The sequence below is a fragment of the Engystomops pustulosus genome, chromosome 9, assembly GCF_040894005.1.
Source record: "Engystomops pustulosus chromosome 9, aEngPut4.maternal, whole genome shotgun sequence".
Taxonomy (NCBI): domain Eukaryota; kingdom Metazoa; phylum Chordata; class Amphibia; order Anura; family Leptodactylidae; genus Engystomops; species Engystomops pustulosus.
In genome coordinates, this window is record NC_092419.1 from 66,603,312 (window position 1) to 66,620,794 (window position 17,483).

At 45.3% G+C, this 17,483-nt stretch overlaps 69 pseudogenes; all 69 read right to left on the minus strand.

The window, feature by feature from the left end:
• Window positions 1–257: 257 nt before the first annotated feature.
• Window positions 258–376, minus strand: LOC140082043 (5S ribosomal RNA; annotated as a pseudogene).
• Window positions 377–635: 259 nt separating this feature from the next.
• Window positions 636–754, minus strand: LOC140089768 (5S ribosomal RNA; annotated as a pseudogene).
• Window positions 755–824: 70 nt separating this feature from the next.
• Window positions 825–943, minus strand: LOC140080231 (5S ribosomal RNA; annotated as a pseudogene).
• A 70-nt stretch (window positions 944–1,013) lies between these two features.
• Window positions 1,014–1,132, minus strand: LOC140094459 (5S ribosomal RNA; annotated as a pseudogene).
• A 251-nt stretch (window positions 1,133–1,383) lies between these two features.
• LOC140090669 (5S ribosomal RNA) lies at window positions 1,384–1,502 on the minus strand (annotated as a pseudogene).
• A 70-nt stretch (window positions 1,503–1,572) lies between these two features.
• LOC140090670 (5S ribosomal RNA) lies at window positions 1,573–1,691 on the minus strand (annotated as a pseudogene).
• A 70-nt stretch (window positions 1,692–1,761) lies between these two features.
• Window positions 1,762–1,880, minus strand: LOC140086129 (5S ribosomal RNA; annotated as a pseudogene).
• A 70-nt stretch (window positions 1,881–1,950) lies between these two features.
• Window positions 1,951–2,069, minus strand: LOC140080232 (5S ribosomal RNA; annotated as a pseudogene).
• Window positions 2,070–2,139: 70 nt separating this feature from the next.
• LOC140099443 (5S ribosomal RNA) lies at window positions 2,140–2,258 on the minus strand (annotated as a pseudogene).
• Window positions 2,259–2,328: 70 nt separating this feature from the next.
• LOC140095266 (5S ribosomal RNA) lies at window positions 2,329–2,447 on the minus strand (annotated as a pseudogene).
• Window positions 2,448–2,706: 259 nt separating this feature from the next.
• Window positions 2,707–2,825, minus strand: LOC140099445 (5S ribosomal RNA; annotated as a pseudogene).
• Window positions 2,826–3,084: 259 nt separating this feature from the next.
• Window positions 3,085–3,203, minus strand: LOC140091615 (5S ribosomal RNA; annotated as a pseudogene).
• Window positions 3,204–3,273: 70 nt separating this feature from the next.
• Window positions 3,274–3,392, minus strand: LOC140080233 (5S ribosomal RNA; annotated as a pseudogene).
• A 70-nt stretch (window positions 3,393–3,462) lies between these two features.
• Window positions 3,463–3,581, minus strand: LOC140091441 (5S ribosomal RNA; annotated as a pseudogene).
• A 70-nt stretch (window positions 3,582–3,651) lies between these two features.
• LOC140099446 (5S ribosomal RNA) lies at window positions 3,652–3,770 on the minus strand (annotated as a pseudogene).
• A 70-nt stretch (window positions 3,771–3,840) lies between these two features.
• LOC140082285 (5S ribosomal RNA) lies at window positions 3,841–3,959 on the minus strand (annotated as a pseudogene).
• Window positions 3,960–4,210: 251 nt separating this feature from the next.
• LOC140090671 (5S ribosomal RNA) lies at window positions 4,211–4,329 on the minus strand (annotated as a pseudogene).
• Window positions 4,330–4,399: 70 nt separating this feature from the next.
• Window positions 4,400–4,518, minus strand: LOC140090672 (5S ribosomal RNA; annotated as a pseudogene).
• A 70-nt stretch (window positions 4,519–4,588) lies between these two features.
• On the minus strand, window positions 4,589–4,707 carry LOC140080234 (5S ribosomal RNA; annotated as a pseudogene).
• A 70-nt stretch (window positions 4,708–4,777) lies between these two features.
• LOC140090673 (5S ribosomal RNA) lies at window positions 4,778–4,896 on the minus strand (annotated as a pseudogene).
• Window positions 4,897–4,966: 70 nt separating this feature from the next.
• LOC140099447 (5S ribosomal RNA) lies at window positions 4,967–5,085 on the minus strand (annotated as a pseudogene).
• Window positions 5,086–5,517: 432 nt separating this feature from the next.
• Window positions 5,518–5,636, minus strand: LOC140099448 (5S ribosomal RNA; annotated as a pseudogene).
• A 251-nt stretch (window positions 5,637–5,887) lies between these two features.
• Window positions 5,888–6,006, minus strand: LOC140080235 (5S ribosomal RNA; annotated as a pseudogene).
• A 70-nt stretch (window positions 6,007–6,076) lies between these two features.
• Window positions 6,077–6,195, minus strand: LOC140099449 (5S ribosomal RNA; annotated as a pseudogene).
• Window positions 6,196–6,446: 251 nt separating this feature from the next.
• On the minus strand, window positions 6,447–6,565 carry LOC140080236 (5S ribosomal RNA; annotated as a pseudogene).
• Window positions 6,566–6,635: 70 nt separating this feature from the next.
• LOC140099450 (5S ribosomal RNA) lies at window positions 6,636–6,754 on the minus strand (annotated as a pseudogene).
• A 70-nt stretch (window positions 6,755–6,824) lies between these two features.
• LOC140091530 (5S ribosomal RNA) lies at window positions 6,825–6,943 on the minus strand (annotated as a pseudogene).
• Window positions 6,944–7,202: 259 nt separating this feature from the next.
• Window positions 7,203–7,321, minus strand: LOC140095267 (5S ribosomal RNA; annotated as a pseudogene).
• Window positions 7,322–7,580: 259 nt separating this feature from the next.
• LOC140082044 (5S ribosomal RNA) lies at window positions 7,581–7,699 on the minus strand (annotated as a pseudogene).
• A 259-nt stretch (window positions 7,700–7,958) lies between these two features.
• LOC140089769 (5S ribosomal RNA) lies at window positions 7,959–8,077 on the minus strand (annotated as a pseudogene).
• A 70-nt stretch (window positions 8,078–8,147) lies between these two features.
• LOC140081824 (5S ribosomal RNA) lies at window positions 8,148–8,266 on the minus strand (annotated as a pseudogene).
• A 70-nt stretch (window positions 8,267–8,336) lies between these two features.
• On the minus strand, window positions 8,337–8,455 carry LOC140093656 (5S ribosomal RNA; annotated as a pseudogene).
• A 70-nt stretch (window positions 8,456–8,525) lies between these two features.
• On the minus strand, window positions 8,526–8,644 carry LOC140099451 (5S ribosomal RNA; annotated as a pseudogene).
• A 70-nt stretch (window positions 8,645–8,714) lies between these two features.
• Window positions 8,715–8,833, minus strand: LOC140092567 (5S ribosomal RNA; annotated as a pseudogene).
• A 251-nt stretch (window positions 8,834–9,084) lies between these two features.
• On the minus strand, window positions 9,085–9,203 carry LOC140090674 (5S ribosomal RNA; annotated as a pseudogene).
• Window positions 9,204–9,273: 70 nt separating this feature from the next.
• Window positions 9,274–9,392, minus strand: LOC140090675 (5S ribosomal RNA; annotated as a pseudogene).
• A 70-nt stretch (window positions 9,393–9,462) lies between these two features.
• Window positions 9,463–9,581, minus strand: LOC140086141 (5S ribosomal RNA; annotated as a pseudogene).
• Window positions 9,582–9,651: 70 nt separating this feature from the next.
• Window positions 9,652–9,770, minus strand: LOC140080238 (5S ribosomal RNA; annotated as a pseudogene).
• Window positions 9,771–9,840: 70 nt separating this feature from the next.
• Window positions 9,841–9,959, minus strand: LOC140090676 (5S ribosomal RNA; annotated as a pseudogene).
• Window positions 9,960–10,029: 70 nt separating this feature from the next.
• Window positions 10,030–10,148, minus strand: LOC140099452 (5S ribosomal RNA; annotated as a pseudogene).
• Window positions 10,149–10,218: 70 nt separating this feature from the next.
• On the minus strand, window positions 10,219–10,337 carry LOC140095268 (5S ribosomal RNA; annotated as a pseudogene).
• Window positions 10,338–10,596: 259 nt separating this feature from the next.
• On the minus strand, window positions 10,597–10,715 carry LOC140099453 (5S ribosomal RNA; annotated as a pseudogene).
• A 259-nt stretch (window positions 10,716–10,974) lies between these two features.
• On the minus strand, window positions 10,975–11,093 carry LOC140091616 (5S ribosomal RNA; annotated as a pseudogene).
• Window positions 11,094–11,163: 70 nt separating this feature from the next.
• On the minus strand, window positions 11,164–11,282 carry LOC140080240 (5S ribosomal RNA; annotated as a pseudogene).
• A 70-nt stretch (window positions 11,283–11,352) lies between these two features.
• LOC140091443 (5S ribosomal RNA) lies at window positions 11,353–11,471 on the minus strand (annotated as a pseudogene).
• A 70-nt stretch (window positions 11,472–11,541) lies between these two features.
• LOC140099456 (5S ribosomal RNA) lies at window positions 11,542–11,660 on the minus strand (annotated as a pseudogene).
• A 70-nt stretch (window positions 11,661–11,730) lies between these two features.
• Window positions 11,731–11,849, minus strand: LOC140082286 (5S ribosomal RNA; annotated as a pseudogene).
• Window positions 11,850–12,100: 251 nt separating this feature from the next.
• On the minus strand, window positions 12,101–12,219 carry LOC140090677 (5S ribosomal RNA; annotated as a pseudogene).
• Window positions 12,220–12,289: 70 nt separating this feature from the next.
• LOC140090678 (5S ribosomal RNA) lies at window positions 12,290–12,408 on the minus strand (annotated as a pseudogene).
• Window positions 12,409–12,478: 70 nt separating this feature from the next.
• On the minus strand, window positions 12,479–12,597 carry LOC140080241 (5S ribosomal RNA; annotated as a pseudogene).
• Window positions 12,598–12,667: 70 nt separating this feature from the next.
• LOC140090681 (5S ribosomal RNA) lies at window positions 12,668–12,786 on the minus strand (annotated as a pseudogene).
• Window positions 12,787–12,856: 70 nt separating this feature from the next.
• LOC140099457 (5S ribosomal RNA) lies at window positions 12,857–12,975 on the minus strand (annotated as a pseudogene).
• Window positions 12,976–13,226: 251 nt separating this feature from the next.
• Window positions 13,227–13,345, minus strand: LOC140099458 (5S ribosomal RNA; annotated as a pseudogene).
• A 251-nt stretch (window positions 13,346–13,596) lies between these two features.
• Window positions 13,597–13,715, minus strand: LOC140080242 (5S ribosomal RNA; annotated as a pseudogene).
• A 70-nt stretch (window positions 13,716–13,785) lies between these two features.
• On the minus strand, window positions 13,786–13,904 carry LOC140099459 (5S ribosomal RNA; annotated as a pseudogene).
• Window positions 13,905–14,155: 251 nt separating this feature from the next.
• On the minus strand, window positions 14,156–14,274 carry LOC140080243 (5S ribosomal RNA; annotated as a pseudogene).
• Window positions 14,275–14,344: 70 nt separating this feature from the next.
• LOC140099460 (5S ribosomal RNA) lies at window positions 14,345–14,463 on the minus strand (annotated as a pseudogene).
• A 70-nt stretch (window positions 14,464–14,533) lies between these two features.
• On the minus strand, window positions 14,534–14,652 carry LOC140091532 (5S ribosomal RNA; annotated as a pseudogene).
• A 259-nt stretch (window positions 14,653–14,911) lies between these two features.
• Window positions 14,912–15,030, minus strand: LOC140095269 (5S ribosomal RNA; annotated as a pseudogene).
• A 259-nt stretch (window positions 15,031–15,289) lies between these two features.
• Window positions 15,290–15,408, minus strand: LOC140082045 (5S ribosomal RNA; annotated as a pseudogene).
• A 259-nt stretch (window positions 15,409–15,667) lies between these two features.
• On the minus strand, window positions 15,668–15,786 carry LOC140089771 (5S ribosomal RNA; annotated as a pseudogene).
• Window positions 15,787–15,856: 70 nt separating this feature from the next.
• LOC140090836 (5S ribosomal RNA) lies at window positions 15,857–15,975 on the minus strand (annotated as a pseudogene).
• Window positions 15,976–16,045: 70 nt separating this feature from the next.
• Window positions 16,046–16,164, minus strand: LOC140093658 (5S ribosomal RNA; annotated as a pseudogene).
• A 70-nt stretch (window positions 16,165–16,234) lies between these two features.
• LOC140099461 (5S ribosomal RNA) lies at window positions 16,235–16,353 on the minus strand (annotated as a pseudogene).
• A 70-nt stretch (window positions 16,354–16,423) lies between these two features.
• Window positions 16,424–16,542, minus strand: LOC140092568 (5S ribosomal RNA; annotated as a pseudogene).
• Window positions 16,543–16,793: 251 nt separating this feature from the next.
• Window positions 16,794–16,912, minus strand: LOC140090682 (5S ribosomal RNA; annotated as a pseudogene).
• A 70-nt stretch (window positions 16,913–16,982) lies between these two features.
• On the minus strand, window positions 16,983–17,101 carry LOC140090683 (5S ribosomal RNA; annotated as a pseudogene).
• A 70-nt stretch (window positions 17,102–17,171) lies between these two features.
• Window positions 17,172–17,290, minus strand: LOC140086154 (5S ribosomal RNA; annotated as a pseudogene).
• Window positions 17,291–17,360: 70 nt separating this feature from the next.
• LOC140080244 (5S ribosomal RNA) lies at window positions 17,361–17,479 on the minus strand (annotated as a pseudogene).
• Between the last annotated feature and the right edge of the window lie 4 nt (window positions 17,480–17,483).

Sequence of the window (17,483 nt, forward strand, 5' to 3'; positions counted from 1 at the left end):
CAGCTGTTCAGTTTGAACCTTCTTTTACTATCTCATAGAGAAACTAACACAATTTTCAGGTTCAAAAAGGTCAACGGAACTTGGGATTCCCAGCCAGTCTCCCATGCTGGTACTTGCCAAGCCTTAAGCTGCATCGCTGCTGTGATCCGACAAGAGCACGCACATTCAGCTTAGAATGGCCGTTGACAGCAGCTGTTCAATTTGAACCTTCTTTTACTATCTCATAGAGAAACTAACACAATTTTCAGGTTCAAAAAGGTCAACGGAACTTGGGATTCCCAGCCAGTCTCCCATGCTGGTACTTGCCAAGCCTTAAGCTGCATTGATGCTGCGATCTGATGAGAGCAGGAACATTCAGCTTAGAATGGCCGTTGACAGCAGCTGTTCAGTTTGAACCTTCTTTTACTATCTCATAGAGAAACTAACACAATTTTCAGGTTCAAAAAGGTCAACGGAACTTGGGATTCGCAGCCAGTCTCCCATGCTGGTACTTGCCAAGCCTTAAGCTGCATCGCTGCTGTGATCCGACAAGAGCACGCACATTCAGCTTAGAATGGCCGTTGACAGCAGCTGTTCAATTTGAACCTTCTTTTACTATCTCATAGAGAAACTAACACAATTTTCAGGTTCAAAAAGGTCAACGGAACTTGGGATTCCCAGCCAGTCTCCCATGCTGGTACTTGCCAAGCCTTAAGCTGCATTGCTGCTGCTATCTGACGAGAGCAGGCACATTCAGCTTAGAATGGCCGTTGACAGCAGCTGTTCAATTTGAACCTTCTTTTACTATCTCATAGAGAAACTAACACAATTTTCAGGTTCAAAAAGGTCAACAGAACTTGGGATTCCCAGCCAGTCTCCCATGCTGGTACTTGCCAAGCCTTAAGCTGCATTGCTGCTGCGATCTGACGAGAGCAGGCACATTCAGCTTAGAATGGCCGTTGACAGCAGCTGTTCAATTTGAACCTTCTTTTACTATCTCATAGAGAAACTAACACAATTTTCAGGTTCAAAAAGGTCAACGGAACTTGGGATTCCCAACCAGTCTCCCATGCTGGTACTTGCCAAGCCTTAAGCTACATTGCTGCTGCGATCTGATAAGAGCAGGCACATTCAGCTTAGAATGGCCGTTGACAGCAGCTGTTCAATTTGAACCTTCTTTTACTATCTCATAGAGAAACTAACACAATTTTCAGGTTCAAAAAGGTCAACGGAACTTGGGATTCCCAGCCAGTCTCCCATGCTGGTACTTGCCAAGCCTTAAGCTGCTGCGATCTGACGAGAGCAGGCACATTCAGCTTAGAATGGCCATTGACAGCAGCTGTTCAATTTGAACTTTCTTTTACTATCTCATAGAAAAACTAACACAATTTTCAGATTCAAAAAGGTCAACAGAACTTGGGATTTCCAGCCAGTCTCCCATGCTGGTACTTGCCAAGCCTTAAGCTGCATTGCTGCTGCGATCTGACGAGAGCAGGCACATTCAGCTTAGAATGGCCGTTGACAGCAGCTGTTCAATTTGAACTTTCTTTTACTATCTCATAGAAAAACTAACACAATTTTCAGATTCAAAAAGGTCAACAGAACTTGGGATTTCCAGCCAGTCTCCCATGCTGGTACTTGCCAAGCCTTAAGCTGCATTGCTGCTGCGATCTGACGAGAGCAGGCACATTCAGCTTAGAATGGCCGTTGACAGCAGCTGTTCAATTTGAACCTTCTTTTACTATCCCATAGAGAAACTAACACAATTTTCAGGTTCAAAAAGGTCAACGGAACTTGGGATTCCCAGCCAGTCTCCCATGCTGGTACTTGCCAAGCCTTAAGCTGCATTGTTGCTGCGATCTGACGAGAGCAGGCACATTCAGCTTAGAATGGCCGTTGACAGCAGCTGTTCAATTTGAACCTTCTTTTACTATCTCATAGAGAAACTAACACAATTTTCAGGTTCAAAAAGGTCAACAGAACTTGGGATTCCCAGCCAGTCTCCCATGCTGGTACTTGCCAAGCCTTAAGCTGCATTGCTGCTGCGATCTGACGAGAGCAGGCACATTCAGCTTAGAATGGCCGTTGACAGCAGCTGTTCAATTTGAACCTTCTTTTACTATCCCATAGAGAAACTAACACAATTTTCAGGTTCAAAAAGGTCAACGGAACTTGGGATTCCCAGCCAGTCTCCCATGCTGGTACTTGCCAAGCCTTAAGCTGCATTGCTGCTGCGATCTGACGAGAGCAGGCACATTCAGCTTAGAATGGCCGTTGACAGCAGCTGCCTAATTTCTACTTTCTTTTACTATCTCATAGAGAAACTAACACAATTTTCAGGTTCAAAAAGGTCAACGGAACTTGGGATTCCCAGCCAGTCTCCCATGCTGGTACTTGCCAAGCCTTAAGCTGCATTGATGCTGCGATCTGACGAGAGCAGGCACATTCAGCTTAGAATGGCTGTTGACAGCAGCTGTTCAGTTTGAACCTTCTTTTACTATCTCATAGAGAAACTAACACAATTTTCAGGTTCAAAAAGGTCAACGGAACTTGGGATTCGCAGCCAGTCTCCCATGCTGGTACTTGCCAAGCCTTAAGCTGCATCGCTGCTGTGATCCGACAAGAGCACGCACATTCAGCTTAGAATGGCCGTTGACAGCAGCTGTTCAATTTGAACCTTCTTTTACTATCTCATAGAGAAACTAACACAATTTTCAGGTTCAAAAAGGTCAACGGAACTTGGGATTCCCAGCCAGTCTCCCATGCTGGTACTTGCCAAGCCTTAAGCTGCATTGCTGCTGCGATCTGACGAGAGCAGGCACATTCAGCTTAGAATGGCCGTTGACAGCAGCTGTTCAGTTTGAACCTTCTTTTACTATCTCATAGAGAAACTAACACAATTTTCAGGTTCAAAAAGGTCAACGGAACTTGGGATTCGCAGCCAGTCTCCCATGCTGGTACTTGCCAAGCCTTAAGCTGCATCGCTGCTGTGATCCGACAAGAGCACGCACATTCAGCTTAGAATGGCCGTTGACAGCAGCTGTTCAATTTGAACCTTCTTTTACTATCTCATAGAGAAACTAACACAATTTTCAGGTTCAAAAAGGTCAACAGAACTTGGGATTCCCAGCCAGTCTCCCATGCTGGTACTTGCCAAGCCTTAAGCTGCATTGCTGCTGCTATCTGACGAGAGCAGGCACATTCAGCTTAGAATGGCCGTTGACAGCAGCTGTTCAATTTGAACCTTCTTTTACTATCTCATAGAGAAACTAACACAATTTTCAGGTTCAAAAAGGTCAACAGAACTTGGGATTCCCAGCCAGTCTCCCATGCTGGTACTTGCCAAGCCTTAAGCTGCATTGCTGCTGCGATCTGACGAGAGCAGGCACATTCAGCTTAGAATGGCCGTTGACAGCAGCTGTTCAATTTGAACCTTCTTTTACTATCTCATAGAGAAACTAACACAATTTTCAGGTTCAAAAAGGTCAACGGAACTTGGGATTCCCAGCCAGTCTCCCATGCTGTTACTTGCCAAGCCTTAAGCTGCATTGCTGCTGCGATCTGACGAGAGCAGGCACATTCAGCTTAGAATGGCCGTTGACAGCAGCTGTTCAATTTGAACCTTCTTTTACCATCTTTGACAGAGAAACTAACAATTTTCAGGTTCAAAAAGGTCAACGGAACTTGGGATTCCCAGCCAGTCTCCCATGCTGGTACTTGCCAAGCCTTAAGCTGCATTGCTGCTGCGATCTGACGAGAGCAGGCACATTCAGCTTAGAATGGCCGTTGACAGCAGCTGTTCAATTTGAACCTTCTTTTACTATCTCATAGAGAAACTAACACAATTTTCAGGTTCAAAAAGGTCAACGGAACTTGGGATTCCCAGCCAGTCTCCCATGCTGGTACTTGCCAAGCCTTAAGCTACATTGCTGCTGCGATCTGATGAGAGCAGGCACATTCAGCTTAGAATGGCCGTTGACAGCAGCTGTTCAATTTGAACCTTCTTTTACTATCTCATAGAGAAACTAACACAATTTTCAGGTTTAAAAAGGTCAACAGAACTTGGGATTCCCAGCCAGTCTCCCATGCTGGTACTTGCCAAGCCTTAAGCTGCTGCGATCTGACGAGAGCAGGCACATTCAGCTTAGAATGGCCATTGACAGCAGCTGTTCAATTTGAACTTTCTTTTACTATCTCATAGAAAAACTAACACAATTTTCAGATTCAAAAAGGTCAACAGAACTTGGGATTTCCAGCCAGTCTCCCATGCTGGTACTTGCCAAGCCTTAAGCTGCATTGCTGCTGCGATCTGACGAGAGCAGGCACATTCAGCTTAGAATGGCCGTTGACAGCAGCTGTTCAATTTGAACTTTCTTTTACTATCTCATAGAAAAACTAACACAATTTTCAGATTCAAAAAGGTCAACAGAACTTGGGATTTCCAGCCAGTCTCCCATGCTGGTACTTGCCAAGCCTTAAGCTGCATTGCTGCTGCGATCTGACGAGAGCAGGCACATTCAGCTTAGAATGGCCGTTGACAGCAGCTGTTCAATTTGAACCTTCTTTTACTATCCCATAGAGAAACTAACACAATTTTCAGGTTCAAAAAGGTCAACAGAACTTGGGATTCCCAGCCAGTCTCCCATGCTGGTACTTGCCAAGCCTTAAGCTGCATTGCTGCTGCGATCTGACGAGAGCAGGCACATTCAGCTTAGAATGGCCGTTGACAGCAGCTGTTCAATTTGAACTTTCTTTTACTATCTCATAGAAAAACTAACACAATTTTCAGATTCAAAAAGGTCAACAGAACTTGGGATTTCCAGCCAGTCTCCCATGCTGGTACTTGCCAAGCCTTAAGCTGCATTGCTGCTGCGATCTGACGAGAGCAGGCACATTCAGCTTAGAATGGCCGTTGACAGCAGCTGTTCAATTTGAACCTTCTTTTACTATCCCATAGAGAAACTAACACAATTTTCAGGTTCAAAAAGGTCAACGGAACTTGGGATTCCCAGCCAGTCTCCCATGCTGGTACTTGCCAAGCCTTAAGCTGCATTGCTGCTGCGATCTGACGAGAGCAGGCACATTCAGCTTAGAATGGCCGTTGACAGCAGCTGTTCAATTTGAACCTTCTTTTACTATCTCATAGAGAAACTAACACAATTTTCAGGTTCAAAAAGGTCAACGGAACTTGGGATTCCCAGCCAGTCTCCCATGCTGGTACTTGCCAAGCCTTAAGCTGCTGCGATCTGACGAGAGCAGGCACATTCAGCTTAGAATGGCTGTTGACAGCAGCTGTTCAATTTGAACCTTCTTTTACTATCTCATAGAGAAACTAACACAATTTTCAGGTTCAAAAAGGTCAACGGAACTTGGGATTCCCAGCCAGTCTCCCATGCTGGTACTTGCCAAGCCTTAAGCTGCTGCGATCTGACGAGAGCAGGCACATTCAGCTTAGAATGGCTGTTGACAGCAGCTGTTCAATTTGAACCTTCTTTTACTATCTCATAGAGAAACTAACTCAATTTTCAGGTTCAAAAAGGTCAACGGAACTTGGGATTCCCAGCCAGTCTCCCATGCTGGTACTTGCCAAGCCTTAAGCTGCATTGCTGCTGCGATCTGACGAGAGCAGGCACATTCAGCTTAGAATGGCCGTTGACAGCAGCTGTTCAGTTTGAACCTTCTTTTACTATCTCATAGAGAAACTAACACAATTTTCAGGTTCAAAAAGGTCAACGGAACTTGGGATTCCCAGCCAGTCTCCCATGCTGGTACTTGCCAAGCCTTAAGCTGCTGCGATCTGATGAGAGCAGGCACATTCAGCTTAGAATGGCCGTTGACAGCAGCTGTTCATTTTGAACCTTCTTTTACTATCTCATAGAGAAACTAACAAAATTTTCAGGTTCAAAAAGGTCAACAGAACTTGGGATTCCCAGCCAGTCTCCCATGCTGGTACTTGCCAAGCCTTAAGCTGCATTGCTGCTGCGATCTGACGAGAGCAGGCACATTCAGCTTAGAATGGCCGTTGACAGCAGCTGCCTAATTTCTACTTTCTTTTACTATCTCATAGAGAAACTAACACAATTTTCAGGTTCAAAAAGGTCAACGGAACTTGGGATTCCCAGCCAGTCTCCCATGCTGGTACTTGCCAAGCCTTAAGCTGCATTGCTGCTGCGATCTGACGAGAGCAGGCACATTCAGCTTAGAATGGCCGTTGACAGCAGCTGTTCAGTTTGAACCTTCTTTTACTATCTCATAGAGAAACTAACACAATTTTCAGGTTCAAAAAGGTCAACGGAACTTGGGATTCCCAGCCAGTCTCCCATGCTGGTACTTGCCAAGCCTTAATCTGCTGCGATCTGATGAGAGCAGGCACATTCAGCTTAGAATGGCCGTTGACAGCAGCTGTTCAATTTGAACCTTCTTTTACTATCTCATAGAGAAACTAACACAATTTTCAGGTTCAAAAAGGTCAACAGAACTTGGGATTCCCAGCCAGTCTCCCATGCTGGTACTTGCCAAGCCTTAAGCTGCATTGCTGCTGCGATCTGACGAGAGCAGGCACATTCAGCTTAGAATGGCCGTTGACAGCAGCTGCCTAATTTCTACTTTCTTTTACTATCTCATAGAGAAACTAACACAATTTTCAGGTTCAAAAAGGTCAACGGAACTTGGGATTCCCAGCCAGTCTCCCATGCTGGTACTTGCCAAGCCTTAAGCTGCATTGCTGCTGCGATCTGACGAGAGCAGGCACATTCAGCTTAGAATGGCCGTTGACAGCAGCTGTTCAATTTGAACCTTCTTTTACTATCTCATAGAGAAACTAACACAATTTTCAGGTTCAAAAAGGTCAACGGAACTTGGGATTCCCAGCCAGTGTCCCATGCTGGTACTTGCCAAGCCTTAAGCTGCATTGATGCTGCGATCTGACGAGAGCAGGCACATTCAGCTTAGAATGGCCGTTGACAGCAGCTGTTCAGTTTGAACCTTCTTTTACTATCTCATAGAGAAACTAACACAATTTTCAGGTTCAAAAAGGTCAACGGAACTTGGGATTCGCAGCCAGTCTCCCATGATGGTACTTGCCAAGCCTTAAGCTGCATCGCTGCTGCGATCTGACAAGAGCACACACATTCAGCTTAGAAAGGCCGTTGACAGCAGCTGTTCAATTTGAACCTTCTTTTACTATCTCATAGAGAAACTAACACAATTTTCAGGTTCAAAAAGGTCAACGGAACTTGGGATTCCCAGCCAGTCTCCCATGCTGGTACTTGCCAAGCCTTAAGCTGCATTGATGCTGCGATCTGACGAGAGCAGGCACATTCAGCTTAGAATGGCTGTTGACAGCAGCTGTTCAGTTTGAACCTTCTTTTACTATCTCATAGAGAAACTAACACAATTTTCAGGTTCAAAAAGGTCAACGGAACTTGGGATTCGCAGCCAGTCTCCCATGCTGGTACTTGCCAAGCCTTAAGCTGCATCGCTGCTGTGATCCGACAAGAGCACGCACATTCAGCTTAGAATGGCCGTTGACAGCAGCTGTTCAATTTGAACCTTCTTTTACTATCTCATAGAGAAACTAACACAATTTTCAGGTTCAAAAAGGTCAACGGAACTTGGGATTCCCAGCCAGTCTCCCATGCTGGTACTTGCCAAGCCTTAAGCTGCATTGATGCTGCGATCTGATGAGAGCAGGAACATTCAGCTTAGAATGGCCGTTGACAGCAGCTGTTCAGTTTGAACCTTCTTTTACTATCTCATAGAGAAACTAACACAATTTTCAGGTTCAAAAAGGTCAACGGAACTTGGGATTCGCAGCCAGTCTCCCATGCTGGTACTTGCCAAGCCTTAAGCTGCATCGCTGCTGTGATCCGACAAGAGCACGCACATTCAGCTTAGAATGGCCGTTGACAGCAGCTGTTCAATTTGAACCTTCTTTTACTATCTCATAGAGAAACTAACACAATTTTCAGGTTCAAAAAGGTCAACGGAACTTGGGATTCCCAGCCAGTCTCCCATGCTGGTACTTGCCAAGCCTTAAGCTGCATTGCTGCTGCTATCTGACGAGAGCAGGCACATTCAGCTTAGAATGGCCGTTGACAGCAGCTGTTCAATTTGAACCTTCTTTTACTATCTCATAGAGAAACTAACACAATTTTCAGGTTCAAAAAGGTCAACAGAACTTGGGATTCCCAGCCAGTCTCCCATGCTGGTACTTGCCAAGCCTTAAGCTGCATTGCTGCTGCGATCTGACGAGAGCAGGCACATTCAGCTTAGAATGGCTGTTGACAGCAGCTGTTCAATTTGAACCTTCTTTTACTATCTCATAGAGAAACTAACACAATTTTCAGGTTCAAAAAGGTCAACGGAACTTGGGATTCCCAGCCAGTCTCCCATGCTGTTACTTGTCAAGCCTTAAGCTGCATTGCTGCTGCGATCTGACGAGAGCAGGCACATTCAGCTTAGAATGGCCGTTGACAGCAGCTGTTCAATTTGAACCTTCTTTTACCATCTTTGACAGAGAAACTAACAATTTTCAGGTTCAAAAAGGTCAACGGAACTTGGGATTCCCAGCCAGTCTCCCATGCTGGTACTTGCCAAGCCTTAAGCTGCATTGCTGCTGCGATCTGACGAGAGCAGGCACATTCAGCTTAGAATGGCCGTTGACAGCAGCTGTTCAATTTGAACCTTCTTTTACTATCTCATAGAGAAACTAACACAATTTTCAGGTTCAAAAAGGTCAACGGAACTTGGGATTCCCAGCCAGTCTCCCATGCTGGTACTTGCCAAGCCTTAAGCTACATTGCTGCTGCGATCTGATAAGAGCAGGCACATTCAGCTTAGAATGGCCGTTGACAGCAGCTGTTCAATTTGAACCTTCTTTTACTATCTCATAGAGAAACTAACACAATTTTCAGGTTCAAAAAGGTCAACGGAACTTGGGATTCCCAGCCAGTCTCCCATGCTGGTACTTGCCAAGCCTTAAGCTGCTGCGATCTGACGAGAGCAGGCACATTCAGCTTAGAATGGCCATTGACAGCAGCTGTTCAATTTGAACTTTCTTTTACTATCTCATAGAAAAACTAACACAATTTTCAGATTCAAAAAGGTCAACAGAACTTGGGATTTCCAGCCAGTCTCCCATGCTGGTACTTGCCAAGCCTTAAGCTGCATTGCTGCTGCGATCTGACGAGAGCAGGCACATTCAGCTTAGAATGGCCGTTGACAGCAGCTGTTCAATTTGAACTTTCTTTTACTATCTCATAGAAAAACTAACACAATTTTCAGATTCAAAAAGGTCAACAGAACTTGGGATTTCCAGCCAGTCTCCCATGCTGGTACTTGCCAAGCCTTAAGCTGCATTGCTGCTGCGATCTGACGAGAGCAGGCACATTCAGCTTAGAATGGCCGTTGACAGCAGCTGTTCAATTTGAACCTTCTTTTACTATCCCATAGAGAAACTAACACAATTTTCAGGTTCAAAAAGGTCAACGGAACTTGGGATTCCCAGCCAGTCTCCCATGCTGGTACTTGCCAAGCCTTAAGCTGCATTGTTGCTGCGATCTGACGAGAGCAGGCACATTCAGCTTAGAATGGCCGTTGACAGCAGCTGTTCAATTTGAACCTTCTTTTACTATCTCATAGAGAAACTAACACAATTTTCAGGTTCAAAAAGGTCAACAGAACTTGGGATTCCCAGCCAGTCTCCCATGCTGGTACTTGCCAAGCCTTAAGCTGCATTGCTGCTGCGATCTGACGAGAGCAGGCACATTCAGCTTAGAATGGCCGTTGACAGCAGCTGTTCAATTTGAACTTTCTTTTACTATCTCATAGAAAAACTAACACAATTTTCAGATTCAAAAAGGTCAACAGAACTTGGGATTTCCAGCCAGTCTCCCATGCTGGTACTTGCCAAGCCTTAAGCTGCATTGCTGCTGCGATCTGACGAGAGCAGGCACATTCAGCTTAGAATGGCCGTTGACAGCAGCTGTTCAATTTGAACCTTCTTTTACTATCCCATAGAGAAACTAACACAATTTTCAGGTTCAAAAAGGTCAACGGAACTTGGGATTCCCAGCCAGTCTCCCATGCTGGTACTTGCCAAGCCTTAAGCTGCATTGCTGCTGCGATCTGACGAGAGCAGGCACATTCAGCTTAGAATGGCCGTTGACAGCAGCTGCCTAATTTCTACTTTCTTTTACTATCTCATAGAGAAACTAACACAATTTTCAGGTTCAAAAAGGTCAACGGAACTTGGGATTCCCAGCCAGTCTCCCATGCTGGTACTTGCCAAGCCTTAAGCTGCATTGATGCTGCGATCTGACGAGAGCAGGCACATTCAGCTTAGAATGGCTGTTGACAGCAGCTGTTCAGTTTGAACCTTCTTTTACTATCTCATAGAGAAACTAACACAATTTTCAGGTTCAAAAAGGTCAACGGAACTTGGGATTCGCAGCCAGTCTCCCATGCTGGTACTTGCCAAGCCTTAAGCTGCATCGCTGCTGTGATCCGACAAGAGCACGCACATTCAGCTTAGAATGGCCGTTGACAGCAGCTGTTCAATTTGAACCTTCTTTTACTATCTCATAGAGAAACTAACACAATTTTCAGGTTCAAAAAGGTCAACGGAACTTGGGATTCCCAGCCAGTCTCCCATGCTGGTACTTGCCAAGCCTTAAGCTGCATTGCTGCTGCGATCTGACGAGAGCAGGCACATTCAGCTTAGAATGGCCGTTGACAGCAGCTGTTCAGTTTGAACCTTCTTTTACTATCTCATAGAGAAACTAACACAATTTTCAGGTTCAAAAAGGTCAACGGAACTTGGGATTCGCAGCCAGTCTCCCATGCTGGTACTTGCCAAGCCTTAAGCTGCATCGCTGCTGTGATCCGACAAGAGCACGCACATTCAGCTTAGAATGGCCGTTGACAGCAGCTGTTCAATTTGAACCTTCTTTTACTATCTCATAGAGAAACTAACACAATTTTCAGGTTCAAAAAGGTCAACAGAACTTGGGATTCCCAGCCAGTCTCCCATGCTGGTACTTGCCAAGCCTTAAGCTGCATTGCTGCTGCTATCTGACGAGAGCAGGCACATTCAGCTTAGAATGGCCGTTGACAGCAGCTGTTCAATTTGAACCTTCTTTTACTATCTCATAGAGAAACTAACACAATTTTCAGGTTCAAAAAGGTCAACAGAACTTGGGATTCCCAGCCAGTCTCCCATGCTGGTACTTGCCAAGCCTTAAGCTGCATTGCTGCTGCGATCTGACGAGAGCAGGCACATTCAGCTTAGAATGGCCGTTGACAGCAGCTGTTCAATTTGAACCTTCTTTTACTATCTCATAGAGAAACTAACACAATTTTCAGGTTCAAAAAGGTCAACGGAACTTGGGATTCCCAGCCAGTCTCCCATGCTGTTACTTGCCAAGCCTTAAGCTGCATTGCTGCTGCGATCTGACGAGAGCAGGCACATTCAGCTTAGAATGGCCGTTGACAGCAGCTGTTCAATTTGAACCTTCTTTTACCATCTTTGACAGAGAAACTAACAATTTTCAGGTTCAAAAAGGTCAACGGAACTTGGGATTCCCAGCCAGTCTCCCATGCTGGTACTTGCCAAGCCTTAAGCTGCATTGCTGCTGCGATCTGACGAGAGCAGGCACATTCAGCTTAGAATGGCCGTTGACAGCAGCTGTTCAATTTGAACCTTCTTTTACTATCTCATAGAGAAACTAACACAATTTTCAGGTTCAAAAAGGTCAACGGAACTTGGGATTCCCAGCCAGTCTCCCATGCTGGTACTTGCCAAGCCTTAAGCTACATTGCTGCTGCGATCTGATGAGAGCAGGCACATTCAGCTTAGAATGGCCGTTGACAGCAGCTGTTCAATTTGAACCTTCTTTTACTATCTCATAGAGAAACTAACACAATTTTCAGGTTCAAAAAGGTCAACGGAACTTGGGATTCCCAGCCAGTCTCCCATGCTGGTACTTGCCAAGCCTTAAGCTGCTGCGATCTGACGAGAGCAGGCACATTCAGCTTAGAATGGCCATTGACAGCAGCTGTTCAATTTGAACTTTCTTTTACTATCTCATAGAAAAACTAACACAATTTTCAGATTCAAAAAGGTCAACAGAACTTGGGATTTCCAGCCAGTCTCCCATGCTGGTACTTGCCAAGCCTTAAGCTGCATTGCTGCTGCGATCTGACGAGAGCAGGCACATTCAGCTTAGAATGGCCGTTGACAGCAGCTGTTCAATTTGAACTTTCTTTTACTATCTCATAGAAAAACTAACACAATTTTCAGATTCAAAAAGGTCAACAGAACTTGGGATTTCCAGCCAGTCTCCCATGCTGGTACTTGCCAAGCCTTAAGCTGCATTGCTGCTGCGATCTGACGAGAGCAGGCACATTCAGCTTAGAATGGCCGTTGACAGCAGCTGTTCAATTTGAACCTTCTTTTACTATCCCATAGAGAAACTAACACAATTTTCAGGTTCAAAAAGGTCAACAGAACTTGGGATTCCCAGCCAGTCTCCCATGCTGGTACTTGCCAAGCCTTAAGCTGCATTGCTGCTGCGATCTGACGAGAGCAGGCACATTCAGCTTAGAATGGCCGTTGACAGCAGCTGTTCAATTTGAACTTTCTTTTACTATCTCATAGAAAAACTAACACAATTTTCAGATTCAAAAAGGTCAACAGAACTTGGGATTTCCAGCCAGTCTCCCATGCTGGTACTTGCCAAGCCTTAAGCTGCATTGCTGCTGCGATCTGACGAGAGCAGGCACATTCAGCTTAGAATGGCCGTTGACAGCAGCTGTTCAATTTGAACCTTCTTTTACTATCCCATAGAGAAACTAACACAATTTTCAGGTTCAAAAAGGTCAACGGAACTTGGGATTCCCAGCCAGTCTCCCATGCTGGTACTTGCCAAGCCTTAAGCTGCATTGCTGCTGCGATCTGACGAGAGCAGGCACATTCAGCTTAGAATGGCCGTTGACAGCAGCTGTTCAATTTGAACCTTCTTTTACTATCTCATAGAGAAACTAACACAATTTTCAGGTTCAAAAAGGTCAACGGAACTTGGGATTCCCAGCCAGTCTCCCATGCTGGTACTTGCCAAGCCTTAAGCTGCTGCGATCTGACGAGAGCAGGCACATTCAGCTTAGAATGGCTGTTGACAGCAGCTGTTCAATTTGAACCTTCTTTTACTATCTCATAGAGAAACTAACACAATTTTCAGGTTCAAAAAGGTCAACGGAACTTGGGATTCCCAGCCAGTCTCCCATGCTGGTACTTGCCAAGCCTTAAGCTGCATTGCTGCTGCGATCTGACGAGAGCAGGCACATTCAGCTTAGAATGGCCGTTGACAGCAGCTGTTCAGTTTGAACCTTCTTTTACTATCTCATAGAGAAACTAACACAATTTTCAGGTTCAAAAAGGTCAACGGAACTTGGGATTCCCAGCCAGTCTCCCATGCTGGTACTTGCCAAGCCTTAAGCTGCTGCGATCTGATGAGAGCAGGCACATTCAGCTTAGAATGGCCGTTGACAGCAGCTGTTCATTTTGAACCTTCTTTTACTATCTCATAGAGAAACTAACAAAATTTTCAGGTTCAAAAAGGTCAACAGAACTTGGGATTCCCAGCCAGTCTCCCATGCTGGTACTTGCCAAGCCTTAAGCTGCATTGCTGCTGCGATCTGACGAGAGCAGGCACATTCAGCTTAGAATGGCCGTTGACAGCAGCTGCCTAATTTCTACTTTCTTTTACTATCTCATAGAGAAACTAACACAATTTTCAGGTTCAAAAAGGTCAACGGAACTTGGGATTCCCAGCCAGTCTCCCATGCTGGTACTTGCCAAGCCTTAAGCTGCATTGCTGCTGCGATCTGACGAGAGCAGGCACATTCAGCTTAGAATGGCCGTTGACAGCAGCTGTTCAGTTTGAACCTTCTTTTACTATCTCATAGAGAAACTAACACAATTTTCAGGTTCAAAAAGGTCAACGGAACTTGGGATTCCCAGCCAGTCTCCCATGCTGGTACTTGCCAAGCCTTAATCTGCTGCGATCTGATGAGAGCAGGCACATTCAGCTTAGAATGGCCGTTGACAGCAGCTGTTCAATTTGAACCTTCTTTTACTATCTCATAGAGAAACTAACACAATTTTAAGGTTCAAAAAGGTCAACAGAACTTGGGATTCCCAGCCAGTCTCCCATGCTGGTACTTGCCAAGCCTTAAGCTGCATTGCTGCTGCGATCTGACGAGAGCAGGCACATTCAGCTTAGAATGGCCGTTGACAGCAGCTGCCTAATTTCTGCTTTCTTTTACTATCTCATAGAGAAACTAACACAATTTTCAGGTTCAAAAAGGTCAACGGAACTTGGGATTCCCAGCCAGTCTCCCATGCTGGTACTTGCCAAGCCTTAAGCTGCATTGCTGCTGCGATCTGACGAGAGCAGGCACATTCAGCTTAGAATGGCCGTTGACAGCAGCTGTTCAATTTGAACCTTCTTTTACTATCTCATAGAGAAACTAACACAATTTTCAGGTTCAAAAAGGTCAACGGAACTTGGGATTCCCAGCCAGTGTCCCATGCTGGTACTTGCCAAGCCTTAAGCTGCATTGATGCTGCGATCTGACGAGAGCAGGCACATTCAGCTTAGAATGGCCGTTGACAGCAGCTGTTCAGTTTGAACCTTCTTTTACTATCTCATAGAGAAACTAACACAATTTTCAGGTTCAAAAAGGTCAACGGAACTTGGGATTCGCAGCCAGTCTCCCATGATGGTACTTGCCAAGCCTTAAGCTGCATCGCTGCTGCGATCTGACAAGAGCACACACATTCAGCTTAGAAAGGCCGTTGACAGCAGCTGTTCAATTTGAACCTTCTTTTACTATCTCATAGAGAAACTAACACAATTTTCAGGTTCAAAAAGGTCAACGGAACTTGGGATTCCCAGCCAGTCTCCCATGCTGGTACTTGCCAAGCCTTAAGCTGCATTGATGCTGCGATCTGACGAGAGCAGGCACATTCAGCTTAGAATGGCTGTTGACAGCAGCTGTTCAGTTTGAACCTTCTTTTACTATCTCATAGAGAAACTAACACAATTTTCAGGTTCAAAAAGGTCAACGGAACTTGGGATTCGCAGCCAGTCTCCCATGCTGGTACTTGCCAAGCCTTAAGCTGCATCGCTGCTGTGATCCGACAAGAGCACGCACATTCAGCTTAGAATGGCCGTTGACAGCAGCTGTTCAATTTGAACCTTCTTTTACTATCTCATAGAGAAACTAACACAATTTTCAGGTTCAAAAAGGTCAACGGAACTTGGGATTCCCAGCCAGTCTCCCATGCTGGTACTTGCCAAGCCTTAAGCTGCATTGATGCTGCGATCTGATGAGAGCAGGAACATTCAGCTTAGAATGGCCGTTGACAGCAGCTGTTCAGTTTGAACCTTCTTTTACTATCTCATAGAGAAACTAACACAATTTTCAGGTTCAAAAAGGTCAACGGAACTTGGGATTCGCAGCCAGTCTCCCATGCTGGTACTTGCCAAGCCTTAAGCTGCATCGCTGCTGTGATCCGACAAGAGCACGCACATTCAGCTTAGAATGGCCGTTGACAGCAGCTGTTCAATTTGAACCTTCTTTTACTATCTCATAGAGAAACTAACACAATTTTCAGGTTCAAAAAGGTCAACGGAACTTGGGATTCCCAGCCAGTCTCCCATGCTGGTACTTGCCAAGCCTTAAGCTGCATTGCTGCTGCTATCTGACGAGAGCAGGCACATTCAGCTTAGAATGGCCGTTGACAGCAGCTGTTCAATTTGAACCTTCTTTTACTATCTCATAGAGAAACTAACACAATTTTCAGGTTCAAAAAGGTCAACAGAACTTGGGATTCCCAGCCAGTCTCCCATGCTGGTATTTGCCAAGCCTTAAGCTGCATTGCTGCTGCGATCTGACGAGAGCAGGCACATTCAGCTTAGAATGGCCGTTGACAGCAGCTGTTCAATTTGAACCTTCTTTTACTATCTCATAGAGAAACTAACACAATTTTCAGGTTCAAAAAGGTCAACGGAACTTGGGATTCCCAGCCAGTCTCCCATGCTGTTACTTGTCAAGCCTTAAGCTGCATTGCTGCTGCGATCTGACGAGAGCAGGCACATTCAGCTTAGAATGGCCGTTGACAGCAGCTGTTCAATTTGAACCTTCTTTTACCATCTTTGACAGAGAAACTAACAATTTTCAGGTTCAAAAAGGTCAACGGAACTTGGGATTCCCAGCCAGTCTCCCATGCTGGTACTTGCCAAGCCTTAAGCTGCATTGCTGCTGCGATCTGACGAGAGCAGGCACATTCAGCTTAGAATGGCCGTTGACAGCAGCTGTTCAATTTGAACCTTCTTTTACTATCTCATAGAGAAACTAACACAATTTTCAGGTTCAAAAAGGTCAACGGAACTTGGGATTCCCAGCCAGTCTCCCATGCTGGTACTTGCCAAGCCTTAAGCTACATTGCTGCTGCGATCTGATAAGAGCAGGCACATTCAGCTTAGAATGGCCGTTGACAGCAGCTGTTCAATTTGAACCTTCTTTTACTATCTCATAGAGAAACTAACACAATTTTCAGGTTCAAAAAGGTCAACGGAACTTGGGATTCCCAGCCAGTCTCCCATGCTGGTACTTGCCAAGCCTTAAGCTGCTGCGATCTGACGAGAGCAGGCACATTCAGCTTAGAATGGCCATTGACAGCAGCTGTTCAATTTGAACTTTCTTTTACTATCTCATAGAAAAACTAACACAATTTTCAGATTCAAAAAGGTCAACAGAACTTGGGATTTCCAGCCAGTCTCCCATGCTGGTACTTGCCAAGCCTTAAGCTGCATTGCTGCTGCGATCTGACGAGAGCAGGCACATTCAGCTTAGAATGGCCGTTGACAGCAGCTGTTCAATTTGAACTTTCTTTTACTATCTCATAGAAAAACTAACACAATTTTCAGATTCAAAAAGGTCAACAGAACTTGGGATTTCCAGCCAGTCTCCCATGCTGGTACTTGCCAAGCCTTAAGCTGCATTGCTGCTGCGATCTGACGAGAGCAGGCACATTCAGCTTAGAATGGCCGTTGACAGCAGCTGTTCAATTTGAACCTTCTTTTACTATCCCATAGAGAAACTAACACAATTTTCAGGTTCAAAAAGGTCAACGGAACTTGGGATTCCCAGCCAGTCTCCCATGCTGGTACTTGCCAAGCCTTAAGCTGCATTGTTGCTGCGATCTGACGAGAGCAGGCACATTCAGCTTAGAATGGCCGTTGACAGCAGCTGTTCAATTTGAACCTTCTTTTACTATCTCATAGAGAAACTAACACAATTTTCAGGTTCAAAAAGGTCAACAGAACTTGGGATTCCCAGCCAGTCTCCCATGCTGGTACTTGCCAAGCCTTAAGCTGCATTGCTGCTGCGATCTGACGAGAGCAGGCACATTCAGCTTAGAATGGCCGTTGACAGCA